Source organism: Cucurbita maxima, unplaced genomic scaffold, assembly GCF_002738345.1.
Source record: "Cucurbita maxima cultivar Rimu unplaced genomic scaffold, Cmax_1.0 Cma_Scf00042, whole genome shotgun sequence".
NCBI classification, from domain to species: domain Eukaryota; kingdom Viridiplantae; phylum Streptophyta; class Magnoliopsida; order Cucurbitales; family Cucurbitaceae; genus Cucurbita; species Cucurbita maxima.
The window spans coordinates 825,317-844,021 of NW_019272058.1; positions in this window are offsets into that span (position 1 = coordinate 825,317).

Consider the following 18,705-nt stretch of genomic DNA (forward strand, 5'->3'; position numbering starts at 1 on the left):
AAGTCTTGGCGCGTGCCCAATTGAAGAAGGAATGCTTGTTGAATCTTCTTGGCCTTGGATCGTGTAATAGGTACAGTTGGAACATTTGGAACACTGTGATCGTTATCATCTTCCCCCTCTTCAAAAGGATTCGTCCTCGAATCAGAAAAATCATCTAAGTTAGTAAAATTGAAAGTAGAATGTGCTGAAAATTCTCTGGGAAGATCATTTTACATGCATTGTTATTAATTTATTCAAGGACTTGATTAGGGTCATCCCTTCTTGCATGTAACTTTGTCTTCCTTCGAGATGAGAATCATTACTTGCAAAAATGTATCCAAACCTAGTTACCGGGTTGAAAAATGATTTCTTTCCTTGTTAATTCTTGAAGCAACTTTGAAATTTTGTTCTCAATTCTCTCCTTCGCCTCTTTGTGGAATGTTTTGATCAAATTTGCCATACTTGTGGCTGCTTAACTCACAAGAATATTAGGAGGAATAGGAAGCAAATAAAGAGGCGTAACTAGATTAAATCCATAAACAACTTTAGGAGAACAATGAGTGGTACTATGAATTGATCTATTTTGTACAATGTTTTGATCAAATCTACCTTACTTGTGGCTGCTTCACTCACAAAAATATTAGGAGGAAGTAAAAAAAGAGGCGTAACTGATTTAAATTCATAAGCAACTTCAAAAGGAGAACAATGAGTGATACTATGAATTGATCTATTATATGCAATCTCTACCAATGAGAAACCTCCGTCCCAAACTTAATATTCTTAGAAATAATAGCCCTAAGCAATGTTCCTAATGCTCTATTAACCACCTGAGTTTGCTCATGAGAGAAAATAATAATTTGGTACCCCATTTACCCCACAAATACATTCCAAAAGTGACTTAAAATTTTAACATTCTTATAAATAATAGCAAAATGCTCCTAATGTTCTATTAACAACCTTATTTCCTCTAGGATGAGAAAACAATAATTTGGTACCCAATTTACCCCACGATACTTTCTAAAAGTGACTTAAAAATTTAACATGCTCCTAATATTCTATGTTTGCTCTAGGACGAGAAAACAAAAAATAATTTGGTACCCAATTTACCCCACAATAAAATTGATGAAAATGGAAATATCATTAGAAATAAAGGTGGACTTGTAGCTCAAGTTTATTGTCAGGAGTAAGATATAGACGATGAATAAACTTTTGTACTCGTGACTAGATTAGAAGCTATTAGAATGTTACTCGTTTTTGCTTCTTACAAAAATTTTATATTGCATCAATGAAAAGTGCATTCTTAAATGGTTATATTATGGAGAAAGTTTGTGTAGAACAATCTCCCGAATTTGAAAATTTTAATTTTCCACATCATGTATATAAGATGAAAAAGGCTATTTATGTTTTTTAAAACAAGTTCAAGAGCTTGGTACGATAGACTTATTAATTTTCTTATTGAGAATGATTTTAAAATGGGTAAACTCGTCACTATTTTTCTTTTATTAAAATTAAAGAAAATGATAGGCTATTAGTTCAAATATATGTACATGATATCATATTTGGTTCTACTAATCCTCCTTTTTTATGTGAAGAATTTTCTAAATGTATGCATAATGAGTTTGAGATAAGTATGATCGGAGAGCTTAGTTTCGTGGACTTCAAATAAAACAACTCAAAGATTGTATCTTCATAAACCAAAAGAAATACACTAAGGATTTAAGGTTCAAGTTCAATGAAGTTAAGATTGGAAAAACTTCAATGAGCACATCCATTAAGCTTGACAAAGATGAAAATGGTAAATGTGTGGATATTAAACCTTATCGAGGTATGATTGGATCTTAACTTTACTCGACTGCTAGTACACTTAATATTATGTTTGGTCTAGTGGTATGATCCTTATTTTGGATGCGAGAGGTCTCAAGTTCAATTCTCAATCATCTCAAATATGTCAAACATCTCAGACATCTATCACACATCAGTTCAATTCTCAATCATCTCAAATATGTCAAACATCTCAGACATCACTCAAAGATCTCAGACAGTTCAATTCTCAATCATCTCAAATATGTCAAAGATCTCAGACATCTATCACACATCACAGACATCTCAATTATCTCTGACTTCTAGCATGATAAACATGCATATCAATCATCTCTGAGACATCTTGACATCTCAAATATCACAGACACCTCAGAAATCACAGACATATCAAACATCTCAGATATCTCAAGCATCTCATACATCATAGACATATCAATCATCTCAGACATCTTAGACATCTCAAATATCAAAGAAAACTAAGACATCTCAGTCATCTTGGAGATCTCAAACCTCTGAAACAACTCGGACATCTGAGACAACTCAGACATTTCAGATATCTCAAACATCACAGACATTTTCAGAAATCTTAGACATCTTAGATATCTATGACGTCTCAGACATCACAGACATCACAGACAACTAAGACATCTCGGACATCTCGGAGAACTAAGAAATCTCAGACAGTTCAGGCATTTCAGACATTACAGACATCTCATATATATCAGATATCTAAAACATCTCATACATCACAGACATATCAATCATCTCTGACTTCTCAAGCATGACAGACATATCAGGCATGACAGACATATCAATCGTCTTAAACATCTCAGATATGTCAAACATCTCAGACATCTCGAACATCTTGAACATCTCAGACATCAAAGACATCAAAGATATCTCAGACATTAGAAACATCAAAAACATCTCAGATATCACAGACAACTCAAAAATCTCAAATCTCTGAGACAACTCGAAGGTCTAGAACATCTCAGACATCTCGGACATCTCAGACATCTCAAATATCACAGACATCTCATACATCTCAGACATCTCAGACAACTCGAACATCTCAGATATCTCAGACATCACAGACATCTAAGAGTTATACCCAAAGAGAGGGAGTGGAATATGAAGAAACCTTCTCTCCTGTTGCTATGCTTAAATCGATTAGAATACTCTTGTCCATTGCCACATTTTATGATTATGAAATTTGGCAAATGGATGTTAAGACAACCTTTCTGAAAGACAATCTTGAAGAGAGTATCTATATGGCTCAATTAGAGGGGTTCACTGAACAGGATCACGAGCAAATGGTTTGCAAGCTTAAAAGATCCATTTATGGGTTGAAGCAAGCATCTCGATCCTGGAATATAAAGTTTGATACTGCGATCAAATCTTATGGCTTTAAACAGAATGTTGACGAACCTTGTGTTTATAAAAGGATAGTCAACTCTGCAGTAGCTTTCCTGGTGTTGTACCTTGACGATATCTTACTCATTGGAAATAATGTGGGATTTCTGACTGACATTAAGCATTGGCTAGCGACACAATTCCAAATGAAAGATTTGGGAGAGGCTCAGTTTGTTCTTGGAATCCAAATTGTTCGGAATCGCAAGAACAAAACATTAGCATTGTCTCAGGCATCATACATCGACAAAATGTTGATTCGATATAAGATGCAGGACTCCAAGAAAGGATTATTACCTTTCAGGCATGGAGTTCATTTGTCGAAGGAACAAAGTCCTAAGACACCTCAAGAAGTTGAGGATATGAGACACATTCCCTATGCATCAGCAGTCAGTAGTCTGATGTATGCAATGCTATGTACCCGACCCGACATATGCTATGCTGTGGGAATTGTCAGCATATATCAGCCAATCGGGGACGTGCTCATTAGACTGTCGTTAAGAATATCCTTAAGTATCTTAGGAGAACGAGGGACTATATGCTAATGTACGGTGCTAAGGATCTGATCCTTACAGGGTACATTGACTCATATTTTCAGACCGATATAGATTTGTGGAAATCGACATCAGAATCTGTCTTCACTCTGAATGGAGGAGCAATAATATGGAGAAGCATAAAGCAAGGTTGCATTGCTGATTCCACCATGGAGGCTGAGTATGTTGCTGCTTGTGAAGCAGCGAAAGAATCTGTATGGCTTAGGAAGTTCTTAACTGATTTGGAAGTCGTTCCAAATATGCATCTTCCCGTCACTCTTTATTTTGATAACAGTGGAGCAGTTGCAAATTCAAAAGAAAAAAAAAGCCATAAGCGAGGAAAACATATTGAGCGCAAATATCATCTCATAAGTGAGATTGTGCAACAAGAAGATATGATCATCACATAGATAGCTTCAGAGCACAACATTACTGATTCATTTACAAAGCCCCTCACGGCTAAAATGTTTGAAGGGAACCTAGTGAGTCTAGGACTACGAGTTATGTAATCTAGGGCAAGTGGGAGAAAAGGCATGAGTATGTGATACCCTAGTTTATTGTATTTATGTCTTTCTCTCTACTCAACGTTATAAAACCCCCCACTAGAGTTTTAGTCCAAGTGGGAGTTTGTTGGGTTTTATGTTCTAAAACTCATAGTTTGTAAACAAAAACATATTCTTAGAGATGAGAAACATCACAGACAACTCAGACATCACAGACAACATAGAAATCTCAAACCTCTGAAACAACTCGGAGATCTCGGACATCTCAGATATCTCAGATATCACAGACATCTGAGACATCTGAGACATCTGAGACAACTCAGACATTTCAGATATCTCAAACATCACAGACATTTTCAGAAATCTTAGACATCTCAGATATCTCAGACATCTCAGACATCTCAGACATCTCAGACATCACAGACAACTAAGACATCTCGGACATCTCGGAGATCTCGGAGATCTAAGAAATCTCAGACAGTTCAGGCATCTCAGACATTACAGACATCTCAGAAATCACAGACATATCAGACATCTCAGATATCTCAGATATCTCAAACATCTCATACATCACAGACATATCAATCATCTCTGAGTTCTCGGGCATGACAGACATATCAAGCATGACAAAAATATCAATCATCTTAGACATCTCAGATATGTCAAACATCTCAGATATCTCGAACATCTCGAAGATATCAGACATCAAAGACATCAAAGATATCTCAGACATGAGAAACATCACAGACAATTCAGAAATCTCAAACCTCTAAGACAACTCGAAGATCTCGAAAATCTCAGACATCTCGAACATCTCAGACATCTCAGATATCTTAGATACCACAGACATCTCAGACATCTCAGAAAACTTGGACATCTTAGATATCTCAGACATCACAGACATCTGAGACATCACAGATATCTCAGAAATCTCAAAAATCTCATAAATCTCAAACATCTCAGACATCTCAGACATCACTCGAAGATCTCGGACATCTCAGACATCTCGGACATCTCATGCATCTCAGATATCTCAGACATCTCAGACATCTCAGACAACTAAGACATCTTAGACATCTCAGACATCACCGACATCTAAAAAATCACAAACATATCAGATATCTCAAATATCTCAAACGTCTCATAGAATCAATCATCTCTGACTTCTCAAGCATGACAGACATATCAGGCATGACAGACATATCAGATATGTCAAACATCTCAGACATTTCGGACATCTCGAAGATCTCAGACATCAAAGACATCAAAGATATCTCAGACATGAGAAACATGAGAAACATCTTAGATATCACAGACAACTCAGACATCTCAGACCTCTGAGACAACTCGGAGATCTCGGACATCTCAGATATCTCGGACATCTCAGACATCTCAGTATCTCAGATATCACAGACATCTCAGACATCTCAGACAACTCGAACATCTTAGATATCTCAGACATCACAGACATCTCAGAAATCTCAGAAATCTTAGACATCTCAGACTTCTATGACGTCACAGACATCTCAGACATCTCAGACATCTCAGACATCACAGACATCACAGACATCTTAGACATCTCAGACATCACAGACAACTAAGACATCTCAGACATCTCAATTATCACAGACATATCAATCATCTTATTAACCTTGTTAACCAACATTCGTTAACTACTAGGACACTCCAATATTGCCTAGTAGTTGCACTCCCCTCACTATATATAGATTTCTGTCCAATTGATATAACCATGATTAGAAAGTCGATCCTTCACAGGTTCATAACTAGAGCTTGACCAATTTACCATTTTACCTCTAAAGTTCTTGTTCCTTAAGTCCCACTGATCCTCTAATGAACAATTGGTTTGTGGTCTAATCATCAAACCGAATCCCTATCGAGCCAATGAGAGGGCAGGGCCCCTTTTTCAAGACCTGGAGTTAGTACTTAAGGGAACAACCTCTTTACTATCCCTAAAAGTGGATAAGAGTGAATTGTATCTTGCACCTTATATCCCCAGCTATTCACCCTGTCTTACCCTTGAAATGGGAGGCTTATTGAGTCGGCGATCTCGGGCCACTCTCACCCATGCAAATCTAAGGATAATTCTGAATAAACAGGAGTTCATAGTTAGCTAAGTCATCGAGTGAAAAAATAAGTCTCAACAGTAAAATACATTATAAAGTGATGGTGATTTTCTTCATGGTCCGATCTTATGCAATACTCATTGCATAGGATGCCCCCACTCACATGTCTCCACATGTGCAATTTAGTGATCACTTGTTTATATCATATACAAAAGTGGGCCGCATCCATAGTGTCTCCAAAATTAGGTACTCAGCCTTATTCCTGTACTATAGATCATTTTGACTATATACTTGAACTTGATCCACTCTTATGTCTCTACATATAGTTCAAGTAATCATCCTATAGCCAAAGTAATCTTAGTTTATAGGATTTAGATTAATGATCGTAAAATTCACTTTATTCAATAACAATCTCTACTGAATAAACATCAATAATAACTTTATTGAAAATAAAATATGTTTTTGTTGGACATAAAACCCAACAAACTCCCACTTGGATTAAAACTCTAGTGGGGTTTTATAATGTTGAGTAGAGTGAAAGACATAAATACAATGAACTAGGGCATCACATACCCATGAATTTTCTCCCACTCGCCCTAGATTACATGACTTGTAGTCCTAGACTCACTAGGTGCCCTTCAAACACTTTAGCCGTGAGGGGCTTTATAAATGGATCAACAATGTTGTGCTCTGAAGCTATATGTGTGACGATCACATCTCCTCGTTGCACAATCTCCCTTATGAGATGATATTTGCGCTCAATATGTTTTCCTCGCTTATGACTTCTTGGTTCTTTAGAATTTGCAACTGCTCCACTGTTATCACAATTTCGTGATAGGAAAATGCATATTTTAAACGACTTCCAAATCAGTTAAGAAGTTCTTAAGCCATACTGATTCTTTCGCTGCTTCACAAGTAGCAACATACTTAGCCTCCATGGTGGAATTTGCAATGCAACCATGTATCATGCTTCTCTATATTATTGCTCCTCCTTTCAGAGTGAAGACAGATCCTGATGTAGATTTCCTCGAATCTACATCAGTCTGAAAATCTAAGCCAGTGTACCCTGTAAGGATCAGATCCTTAGCGCCGTTCATTAGCATATAGTCCCTCATTCTCCTAAGATACTTGAGGATATTTTTAACGGCAGTCCAATGAGCATGTCCCGGATTGGACTAATATCTGCTGACAATTCCCGCAACAAAGCATATGTCTGGTCGGGTACACAGCATTGCATACATCAGACTATCGACAGTTGATGCATAGGGAATATGTCTCATATCCTCAAATTTTTGAGGTGTCTTAGGACTTCGTTCCTTCGAAAAATGATCTCCATGCCTGAAAGGTAATAATTTTTTCTTGGAGTCCTGTATCTTATATCGAACCAACATTTTGTCAATGTAAGATGCCTGAGACAATGTTAGTGTTTTGTTCTTGCGATTCTAAACAATTTGGATTCCAAGAACAAACTGAGCCCCTCCCAAATCTTTCATTTGGAATTGTGTCACTAGCCAATGCACAGTCAGAAGTCTCACATCATTCCCAATAAGTAGGATATCGTCAACATACAACATTAGAAAAAGTACAGTAGAGTTGACTATCTTCTTGTAAACACAAGGTTCGTCAACATTTTGTTTAAAGCCATAAGATTTGATCGCAGTATCAAACCTTATGTTCCAAGATCGAGATGCTTGCTTCAACCCATAAATTGATATTTTAAGCTTGCAAACCTTTTTCTCGTGATCTAGTTCAATGAACCCCTCTAGTTGAGCCATGTAGATACTCTTCTCAAGATTTTCGTTTAGGAAGGCAGTCTTGACATCCATTTGCCAAATTTCATAATCATAAAATGTGGCAATGGGCAAGAGTATTCTAGTCGATTTAAGCATAGCAACATGAGAGAAGGTTTCTTCATAGTCCACCCCCTCTCTTTGGGTATAACCCTTTACTACAAGTCGAGCTTTAAAGAATTGTACTTTCCTAAAGTAACGTAAACTACCTTTACTCCCTCTCCATAATTCATAAGGTGTTTCTGAAACACTCTTAAAAGGAACCATGTTCAAAATGTATGCAGCAGTCTCCACTGCATATCCCTAAAACGAATCAGGTAATTGAGCAAAACTCATTATAGTCCGAACCATGTCTAACAGAGTTCTATTTCTTCTTTCTGATACACCGTTCTGTTGAGGCATACCAGGGGCTGAGAGTTGAGACGTTATTCCATGTTCTATCATATAGTCCTGGAATCTTAAGTCCATATACTCTCCACCTTGATCTAATCGAAGTGTTTTAATAGTTTTTCCTAATAGATTCTCAACCTTAGTCAAATACTCTTTGAACTTTTCAAGAGCTTCGGACTTGTGATGCATTAGATAAATATAGTCATACCTTGAATAATCATCAATAAAATTGATGAAATATTCATACCCTATTCATTGGACCACGGAGATCTATATGCATGAGTTATAATATTTCTTTGGCTCTACAACCTTTTTTGGAAAAAGGTCGTTTAGTCATTTTATCCTCAAGACAAGACTCACATGAAGGTAAAGAGTTGTCTTCTAACTGATTTGGAAGCCCCCTTTAACCAATCTCCTAATCCTTTTGAGATTAATGTGGCCTAGTCTTAAGTGCCAAAGATAGGTATTAGGAGAAATATTTTTTCGTTTATTTTGAGTTTCAGCTGTTTTAAACATCACGGTATTTAAAATAGCTTTTGTTTCGCTCGATTTTAACATATATAAGTTGTTTTCTAGTTTTGCAGAACAAATATGAATACCTTTTTTGCAAATGAACACTTCATTGATTTCAAAAGATATTTTATACAATTGTTCTAATAAATAAGAGATAGATATTCGATTTCTTTTTATTCCAGGAACAAAAAGTACATTATCTAATATAATAAATCTGTCTCTAAAAAACAACTTTAAATTTCCTACGGATCTTGCTGAGACAACTTCTCCTGTTCCAACCCTGAGTGTTATCTCACCGTCCGCAAGCATTCTCCAGGAACTAGTTTCTTGAAAAAAAGAACAAATATGATTAGTAGCCCCTGAATCCAGTATCCAAGTTGAGTGATCATGGTCTACTAAACATATTTCTACAACTAGTAAATCATATTTACTTTGTTGTGCCTTTTCAGCTTTCTTCTCTACAAGGTATTTTGGGCAGTCCCTCTTCCTGTGCCCGTTTTCATTGCAATGGATACATTTTCCATTATCTGCATTTTGAACCTTGTATTTTCGGTCAGTAGGAATCTTATCTTTGCCCTTATCCTTTTTGTCATATGCATCCCAAATTGTTTGGTTTGCATTTGAGTCGGGGTTTTGGGGACATTCCTTAGTTAAAACAAACCTTAAATCATCATTTGCAAGTATTGTGTTTAGGTTTGATTTCCTTGTTGCATAATTATCACCGTTTAATTCCTCAGTTTAGTTTTGATTTCCTTGTTGCGTAAGACTTGTAGGTTCCGAACGTCGACTATGAGGTAAGTAGCCACCTTGGACTTTTCTTAAAAAATACTTGTAAGAATCCCTTGGATTTTCTTATGAATCCTAAACCAAGTATGACACAAGGATATACTGAAGAAAAATCCAAAGAACCGTGAGTTAAGGCCCTAAGCCGACCAAATTTCTCGGGATTCAAGGAACGTTAAGATAACCTACTAAATGAGCTCTGATGCCTATGAAATTTCAATGCTGAGCATAATATATTATGTTAAGGTTATGTATGAAATTTGGTGGTTATTGGATAAGGATAAATAGGTAAACCAAGAAACGGGTAAAAATGACCTTAATACCCCTAAGGATATCTACCTACGGTTCATGACCAAGATGATCTCAAAATGCTATGAAACTCAACTATAGATCTTATTTTATGATTCTTGATGAGGTGGTGAAGTTTGAAAGCCATTGGAATTCGTTAAGTAGCAAAACCAAAAATTAGGAGAAAATTACCATAATGCCCCTAAGGAAGACTACCTACGGGTTAAGCCCTAAATGACCTCCCAACATTATGAAATGTTGTATGAATCCTTATCTTAGGATGTTTTATAAGGTAATGAAGTTTGGGAGTCATTGGAAAACGTTAGATAGCGAAAGCAAGATATGGGGAAAAATGTACATCACGATCCACATGACTTTATCTCCTAGGATGACTAACGAGGTATCCATGAAATAAGAGATTCCCTACAGGTACCCTTGATTGCTAATAAGATTCTAAGTGCACAAGGTTACGTTGGGCTATTCCAAAGAAGAACCTTTAAGTTCCAAGCTTGACCCAAGATGTTATGCATAAACCTAGGATCCCCAAGAATACAAGGAAACACCTAGGTTAATGCAGATGGTATGCTTAACAAGTTGCTAGGATCCATGCCCAGAGTAACCGCTATCTCCCATCAGGAAGTGTACCACGAGATCCCTATTCCTCTTTAGGTGAGATGCCCCGCTATATGTACCATGAGCCGGTTGTCATGATGAATTTATTATTTTCCTCACCTAAATGAGATGCCCTGCAACACGATATACCAGCAGGATGCCACGTTTATGATAATGTCACCTATACACTCATGGGGAGAAAACTAAGGGTTACTTTGAAAGTGTTTTCAGGACCAAAACACGATATATGACATGACAACCTCTAAGGGTTAGTTCCTGAAAACGAAACAAGAAGTCATATCCTAGCTCAAGGTCTAAATATGCTCCAAATTACCAACCATGTCCTATAATGTCTATTTTATATGACACGAGGATAAGCTCAAGATTTCAAGTTGGTTGGAGCAAGTTTGAAACATAAGCCAAGATGGAACTTAAGGAAACGCCTAAAGAAAACATGTCAAGATTCAAGACTCTTCTAGAACCTTTTAAAGAATTCCCTAGGAATCTATGACCTTCTAGAACAACTCATGCTAAGATGGGTTCATATGATTATGAATGCATGTTACAAGTTATGATTCAAGAAAATAAAAACCTTAGAAACTTACAAGATTAAGAGTCAAGAACATTACCAAACAAGCTTTACAACTACAAAGATAAGAAGAATGCTAGGTACCACTCAAAGATGAGGACCAAAGTCCTTAGACATGAAAATTCAAGAATGCTAGGTATTACTCTAAGCATGTCTAATTGTGGCCCATAACTCCCACCATGCGGTGCTTTCTAAGGAGACCTTTCTCCTTTTCTTGGTGGGATGCCCTGGAACGTGTTTCTTTTGCAGGATGTCATGCTTGGCCTCATTCCCCTCATCTAGATGATATGTCCTGCGCCATGTTATGATTTGTAGGATGCCATGTTCATGTATGCACCGATCACACGACCTATATGGTCTATGTTAGATTATGCGACCTTTATGGTCTATGCCATGTTCATGCATGCATCGATCACGTGACCCATATGATCTATGCCATGTTCATGCATGCATCAATCACGTGACCTTTATGGTCTATCATGGGGGGTAACCTATGGCCACGATGGAGCAAGAAGAGAGCAAGTTACCCTAGCCATGAATCAAGAACCTCTTAAGACCTCCCACGTTACATTATGCTTATGACTTAGACTACGCTACTCGAAACATATAAAGCCTTTAGCGTAGATATTAAGACTGTGTCGCTTGGAACGCATGAAGCCTCGGAAACAGGATGACAAGTTTATGTCTAGTACCGAAAGTCCTAAGGGGAGTGTCTTGGAGAACGAATTAAGAAACATAACAAGAACTTACAACAATAACAATAAAAAGAAAAGAAAAAGTGTGGTACCCTAGCATATCAATGACACGATTAAGAGCCTACAAGTAGGCTGCTTACTGAGTCTTGTGCTCATTCCTTATTCTCAATTTTTTTCAGGAAATAAGGAGCTGGTCGAGGTCGGGAGTGGACTTTGGAGCAGGTGTCATAGACAAAGCTCACCCGTCATCCTTCAACCCTTTTGTGTCATCCCTTAACTTGTGTTTTAATTATTGTGTTGTGTTTTAAAGTACTTTGTATAAACATTATTTTGATATAATGTTTGATATATTTTAAGTTTGGGTTGTTTTATTTTTATGAAAAATTTATCCGCCTTTTTTTGAGTCATCGAGTCAACCCGATTCTTACAATTTTATTCTTGAGAGAGATGTTTATTGGAGTAGATCGAGTTTGAGAAAACCACTATGTCTTATTTTTTAACTCTTTCCTATTTAATTTCGAATACGTAATCTTCCTCAAGAGCATTATGGTCATTTTACCCCTGATTAGAAGAAATATATCTTTTTAAAAATTTAAATGAATTAGAAGAAATACCTTTACTTATGAACTTTTATTTTTAAAATTAGCGGGGATAGCTCAGTTGGGAGAGCGTCAGAAGATCTGAAGGTCATGTGTTTGATTCACGTTCACCCCACTTGGTTCAAGTTACATAACTTGTATAACTTCACTAGTGAAGCAAAGATTATTTGAAGGTCACATGTTTGATCTTCACCATACTTGTTTCAAATGGAAAAACTTGACTTTATATTTAATCTAAAATTAGTGATTATTCTTTTTTAAAATTTGAATGAATTAGCAGAAACAAACAGGAGGATAGGGCTCAAGATCTGAAGCACTTGGTTCAAGTTGGATAACTTGATTATTCAATCTAAAATTAGTGTTTTTTTTTTAATTTTAATGAATTAACGGGAATAGCTTTACTTATGAATTTTCATTTTTAATATTAATGGGGATAGCTCAGTTGGGAGAGTGTTAGACTAAAGATCCAAGGGTCACGTTTTCAATCCATGTTCACAGCACTTTATTCACGTTGCTTATGTTGACTAATTTAAAAAAGTGTATATTTCTTATTAAAATTTAAATGAATTAGCGGGAATAAATTACTTATGAATTTTCATTTTTAATATTAGCGAGCTAGCTCAAGAACGTCAAATGAAGATCTAAAGGTCACGTGTTTAATCCATATTCACCACACCTTGTTAAAGTTGCATAAGTAGACTAAGTTGCCTAGACTATTCCAATCTAAAATTAGTGATTATTTCTTTTTAAAATTTAAATAAATTAGCGAGAATATCTTTACTTATGAATTTTTATTTTTAATATTAGCAGGATAGTTCAGTTGGGAGAGCATCATATTTCAATCTGAAGGTCACGAGTTCAAGTGACATACTTTGATAAAGTTCCATAACTTAACTATTCCATCTAAAATAAAAGTAGTGATTATGAATTTTCATTTTTAATATTAACAAGGATAACTTAGTTAGGAGAATGTCAAATTGAAGATCCGAAGGTCATGTGTTCAATCAACATAAACTCGACTATTTAATCTTAAATTAGTGATTAATTATCTTTTTAAATTTAAATGAATTAGCGGGAATAACTTACTTATGAATTCATAACTTGACTATTCAATCTAAAATAAAATAATATTAGCGGGGATAGCTTAGTTGTGAGAGGGTCAAACTGAAGATCTGAAGGTTACATGTCATGTTTAATCCAAAACTGAAGATCTGAAGGTTACATGTCATGTTTAATCCATGTTCATCACACTCCGCTCAAGCTGCATAACTTGACTATTCAATCTAAAATTAGTGACTATTTTAAATAAAAAAAAATTCAATGAATTAGTTGAAAGGAAATACCTTTACTTATGAATTTTCATTTTTAATATTAGAGGCGATGGCTCTATTCGGAAAGTGTAAGACTGGAGATTTAAAGGTCATGTGTTCGATCCACGTTCATCGCACCAGGTTCTAGGTCTACAAATTGACTATTCAGACTTAAAAGATCAATGAATTAAATAAAATACCTTTACTTATGAATTTCCACTTGATGGTCACCTTCACTACACTTGAATTTATTTTTAAAATTTCAATGAATTAGTAGAAATATCCTTATTTATGAATTTTTATTTTTATTTAAAAAATTATTGTAGATAGCTTGGTTGGGAGAGCATTAGACTCAAGATTTGAAGGTCATGTGTTTGATCTAGGTTCACTGCACTGGGTTGTGTCAAGTTGGTGTATAACTTGACTATTTTAAAACTAAAATTAGTGTATATATATTTTTTAAAATTTAAATGAATTAGAAGAAAAATTTTCATTTTTAATATTAGCAAGGATAATTCAGTTGGGAGAGCGTCAAACTGAAGATTTGAATGTTATAATCTACGTTCATCACACCTGGTTCAAGTTGTATACTTGACTACTCAACCGGTTATAATCCACGTCCATCACACCTGGTTATTTTAAATATTAGAGGGGATAGCTCAATTGAGAAAGGGTTAGACTCAAGATCTAAAGGTCATGTATTCAATCCACGTTTAGCGCACCCCTTCTGATTAAGGGGAATAGCCAATTGGTAGAGAAAATCAATCTTAAATTTAAAAAAAATTAGTGGTTATTTATGTTTAAATGATTTAGAAGAAAGGCGTCTGCTACACCCTTCAACAAATGTGGTGCCTTTCTAAATGATTTAGAAGAGCCTTACTTACGAATTTTCTGCTAGAGGAAGGAAACACCCTTCAACAAATGTGGTGTATGACCCATTTTTAATATCACCACCATAGTTTTGCATTGTCCATAAGATGCATTGCGACCAATGTAATTCTTAGGTCCTCTAAGAAAGTTCTTGTGGCCTTCAAGTATTGTTCTATGTCAAAAATAAAGTTTTTTAATTCCTTGGCATCCTTATTCCTATTGAAGGCTTTGGGTTCTTCGATTTTTTGTTTGTTAAGCCCAACGTGAGCTTGGCTTGGGGTGTGGTTCTCTACGGCCCTCCTTGCAAACTCACTCGAGTGCTCATCTCAGCCATGATGGCTTTCAACAAGAGAGACCTTGAAAACGAGTGGATTATCGCATTAACCATTTGAATCACCTCAACCCCACTTATTGAAATTGAACCAAATATCTCTAACATAACTCTAAGAAAGGTATGGAGTTCATAAAAGTCTTTTTAATCTAAGATATTATTGAACTTGACCCTTATAATGCATCTCAAAAGTAGGTAAAGTTTAAATATAATGGGTGATAAAAGATGAAACTATAAAATAAAAAGAAATAAGAAAATAATATTCCATTGCCGAGAATAAAACTCGGGTCTCTTAGGTGAAAGCTAGATACCCTAACCGTTGGACGACAATGAATTTTTAGTGTAGTTGTCCTAGAGTCTTTTGTCTGATCGCTTAAGAGTTTTAGTATGATGTTTTGGGTAACGTCCAACTCTTCGACACGTCATTCCATGTGTGTGATAGAGTTCTCAGAGCTACTGTCATATTTCGAGCTGTTCGAACGTGTGGCTTTTTCTTCTAACGAGTCAACATCAAAAGTCAAGTCTTTGATTGGCAACCCATCTAGGGGAGCATCGATTGCATCGATTTCATCAACGGTCTTTCCATGAGTTTATGGTGCATGATCCATTTTTTATACTATTCACCTTCGAGCACCACCATAGTTTGCATCGTCCATGGGATGCAAAACCATGCCGATACTAAGGCTACTTACTTGGATGGCCTTAGCCGAAGTTCTATCTACCTTCAAATTAGCTTGATTTCCGTCCCTCGAATTTGTTCTCACTTATTTTTCATTCTATTCTCTTTTTTTTGTGTTTTTATTTTATTCTCTTTTTTGTGTTTTCATTTATTGGATTTGTGTTTTTATTCGGTCCATATTTCTTTTTCTTTTGATTATGTTATTCTCTTTTGTGTTTTCATTCTGTAGACATAGACCAATTTAATTGACTCTTGCTCTCAAATCTTCCATTTTATTTTTTTTTTCTTTTGATTTGTGTGTTGGGCATTCTATTTTCTCTTTGAGTTATAGTAAAATGTCTAAAACTTTCGTAATCTTTCAAATAAGAAATATGCTAGAGATATTATAATCAAAGGTATTATAATGAGTTGTGTGGAACCGATGCTGGCAGAATCTGTAATGTCGATTAATGAAACAAATACTTTCGTAATATTTCAAACTCTCATATTGGATTATAAATGTCTCAATACATCTCCAAAGCATGTCGATTAGGGACACGAGAATAAGTTCGTCGGGTGCTTTCGTTACACCTATTTAAAATAGTTTGAAATCTAGCAAGTCAAATACTACGATTCACTAACTACAACTTTAATTTTGTCATTTAATGGGTTGTTTAGACCAAAGGAACAAAGATGGAAATGAACATAGAAATGAGAAAGGGAATAAAAGCCTCAAACTTTAGTACAGGGTTTCAAAGATGGAACAAGTTATTCTCCGAAACATTGCTCAAACTTCAAAGGTAATTTTGAAACAAAATATTAACGGTTTTAAAACTATCCCTAAGAACCTTTTGAAGAATTCTTTTAAAAAAACTATAGAAGTATTATTGAGACTTTTTAAATTTTAGAGGTATTTTTAAGATAAAGTATAAAGTTTAGAGATATTTTTATTAATTTACCCAAAACTTTATAGGAATAAAAAGAGAGGAAAAAGGATATACACGAACATACATATAGGCAACCTTTGATTTTGGAAGCGGTTTGACTAAGTGTAAAGAAAGTATAAGAATAACTATTCTCATATCTCATCTTTGAAAATGTGTATTAAACAAAACATTTTTTTTCGCTTTCTAATTCTTATGTTCATTTCATTATGATCTTCGTTCCCTTGGTCCCAACGCTTCCTTAAGTAACAAAATTAAAGTCGTAGCTTTCAAACTAGTTTGAATGAGTGTAAAGAAAGCACGACAATAACTTATTCTCATTTTCATCTTCAAAACATGTCGAACATGTATTAGATACCTATAAATATAAATTCAACATTTGTATCGAACGCTCCACTTCAAATAAATTTTTAAAGTAAAATACACAATAAATTATTTAAAATATATTAGTGCATAAACTTATTGATTTTAAATTTCTTTCTAATATAAAATTGTAGTTAATTAATTGCAATATTTGACAGCTTTCCCGCTTTCAAACTGCTTTGCATGGGTGTAAAGAAAGCAAAAGCATGAGAATAACTTTAGATAGATAAGTATGTGATTATTTAAGTGTGGCTCTATGCCATTTCCATAGTTAAAAGAAAGTAACCCTCCTTTATTGTAGAGAGAAAGGGCTTAGTATAAACCGGGAGAGCACTCTAATGCTTGTTGAAATCCTTGAGGACATCTTCAAAGGAAAAGGCCATCGGCCGTTTCTTGTTCGACCCAAAGTGCTTCACCTTTGCAACATATGACCAAGGAATACTATCGTCATTTATAGCTTCTATCACAAGAATATAATGTTGATGATTAGGTAAGGGGTTGTCGATAATATCGGACAGACCGTTCACCACACGCTTGTAAATTAAACAATGTCCCTGCTCGTTTTTCATTGCCACTGCCGCCCGTGCAGATTCTTGTACTTTTTGGTGGTTGACATCCCTAATTGGAAATGGAATGGGAAGAAACACTTCTTCACTACTCATTTTGGAACAACTGTGATAGATAGTTTCAACAAACTTGCTTTGCTCATGAATACTTTGGAGTTTGATATTTATAGTCGTGGTTAAACACTATTCAAATTAATATAGCCAATCTTACTGCAAAGTCTAATTGAGCATTCCTCTCCTATTTTTCAAAGATTAAAAAAAATTATTCTCTCTTGAATATGGTACGGTATTGATTATTCTCTCTGGAGTGAATTTTAAGTGAAACACATTCTCCACCTAAGTAATTCCAAGCTGCAAGCTTCACACGAAGAGGATTTGAAGCCCCACGTACCATTGTCCATAACTGTGAATTAAACATTTTAAATGTCAAAGAGACAAGAATAAAAATCAGATATGGATAAGAGGAATAATATGATGCTATTTTTTTAAAAAATCTAGTACACCAATGTGATAATGACCCATTAATTTAATTATATATATATATATATATTATTTATATATTTACATTTATCAATTTTATATTAAAAAGAAATTCAAAATAAATAAGATTATATATTTGTATGTTTAAATATAGTTTAATATATGTTTCACCCTCAAAACTTAATCAAAATCGAGTGTTTGATATGAAATGTTGGATTATAAATATCTAATATCTCTATTGCATTAACAAGTTTTCAATACATATCCAATAAGTGTCAAAGAAGGACGTGAGAAAAAGTTATTCTCATGCTTTCATTACATCGGTTAAAGAGTATTTGATACGCTTCCAAAATTAAGGTTTTTTTTTATTTTTTTTTTATTTTTATAAATGTTAAATGTGAGAATGAAGAAGTTAGGAAGGAGAAGATATGAAGTAGAAATAAAAAGAATAAATAAAGTGTGTTTTTTCGTATTTGGTTTTTTTTAAAAATGACATGAAATCTTGTTTGTGCCGTGTCATAATTGTGTCTCGTATCCATATGTTATGTTCTTGGAGCTCATTCTAATACCTTTAATAAATAGTTCCAGGCGACT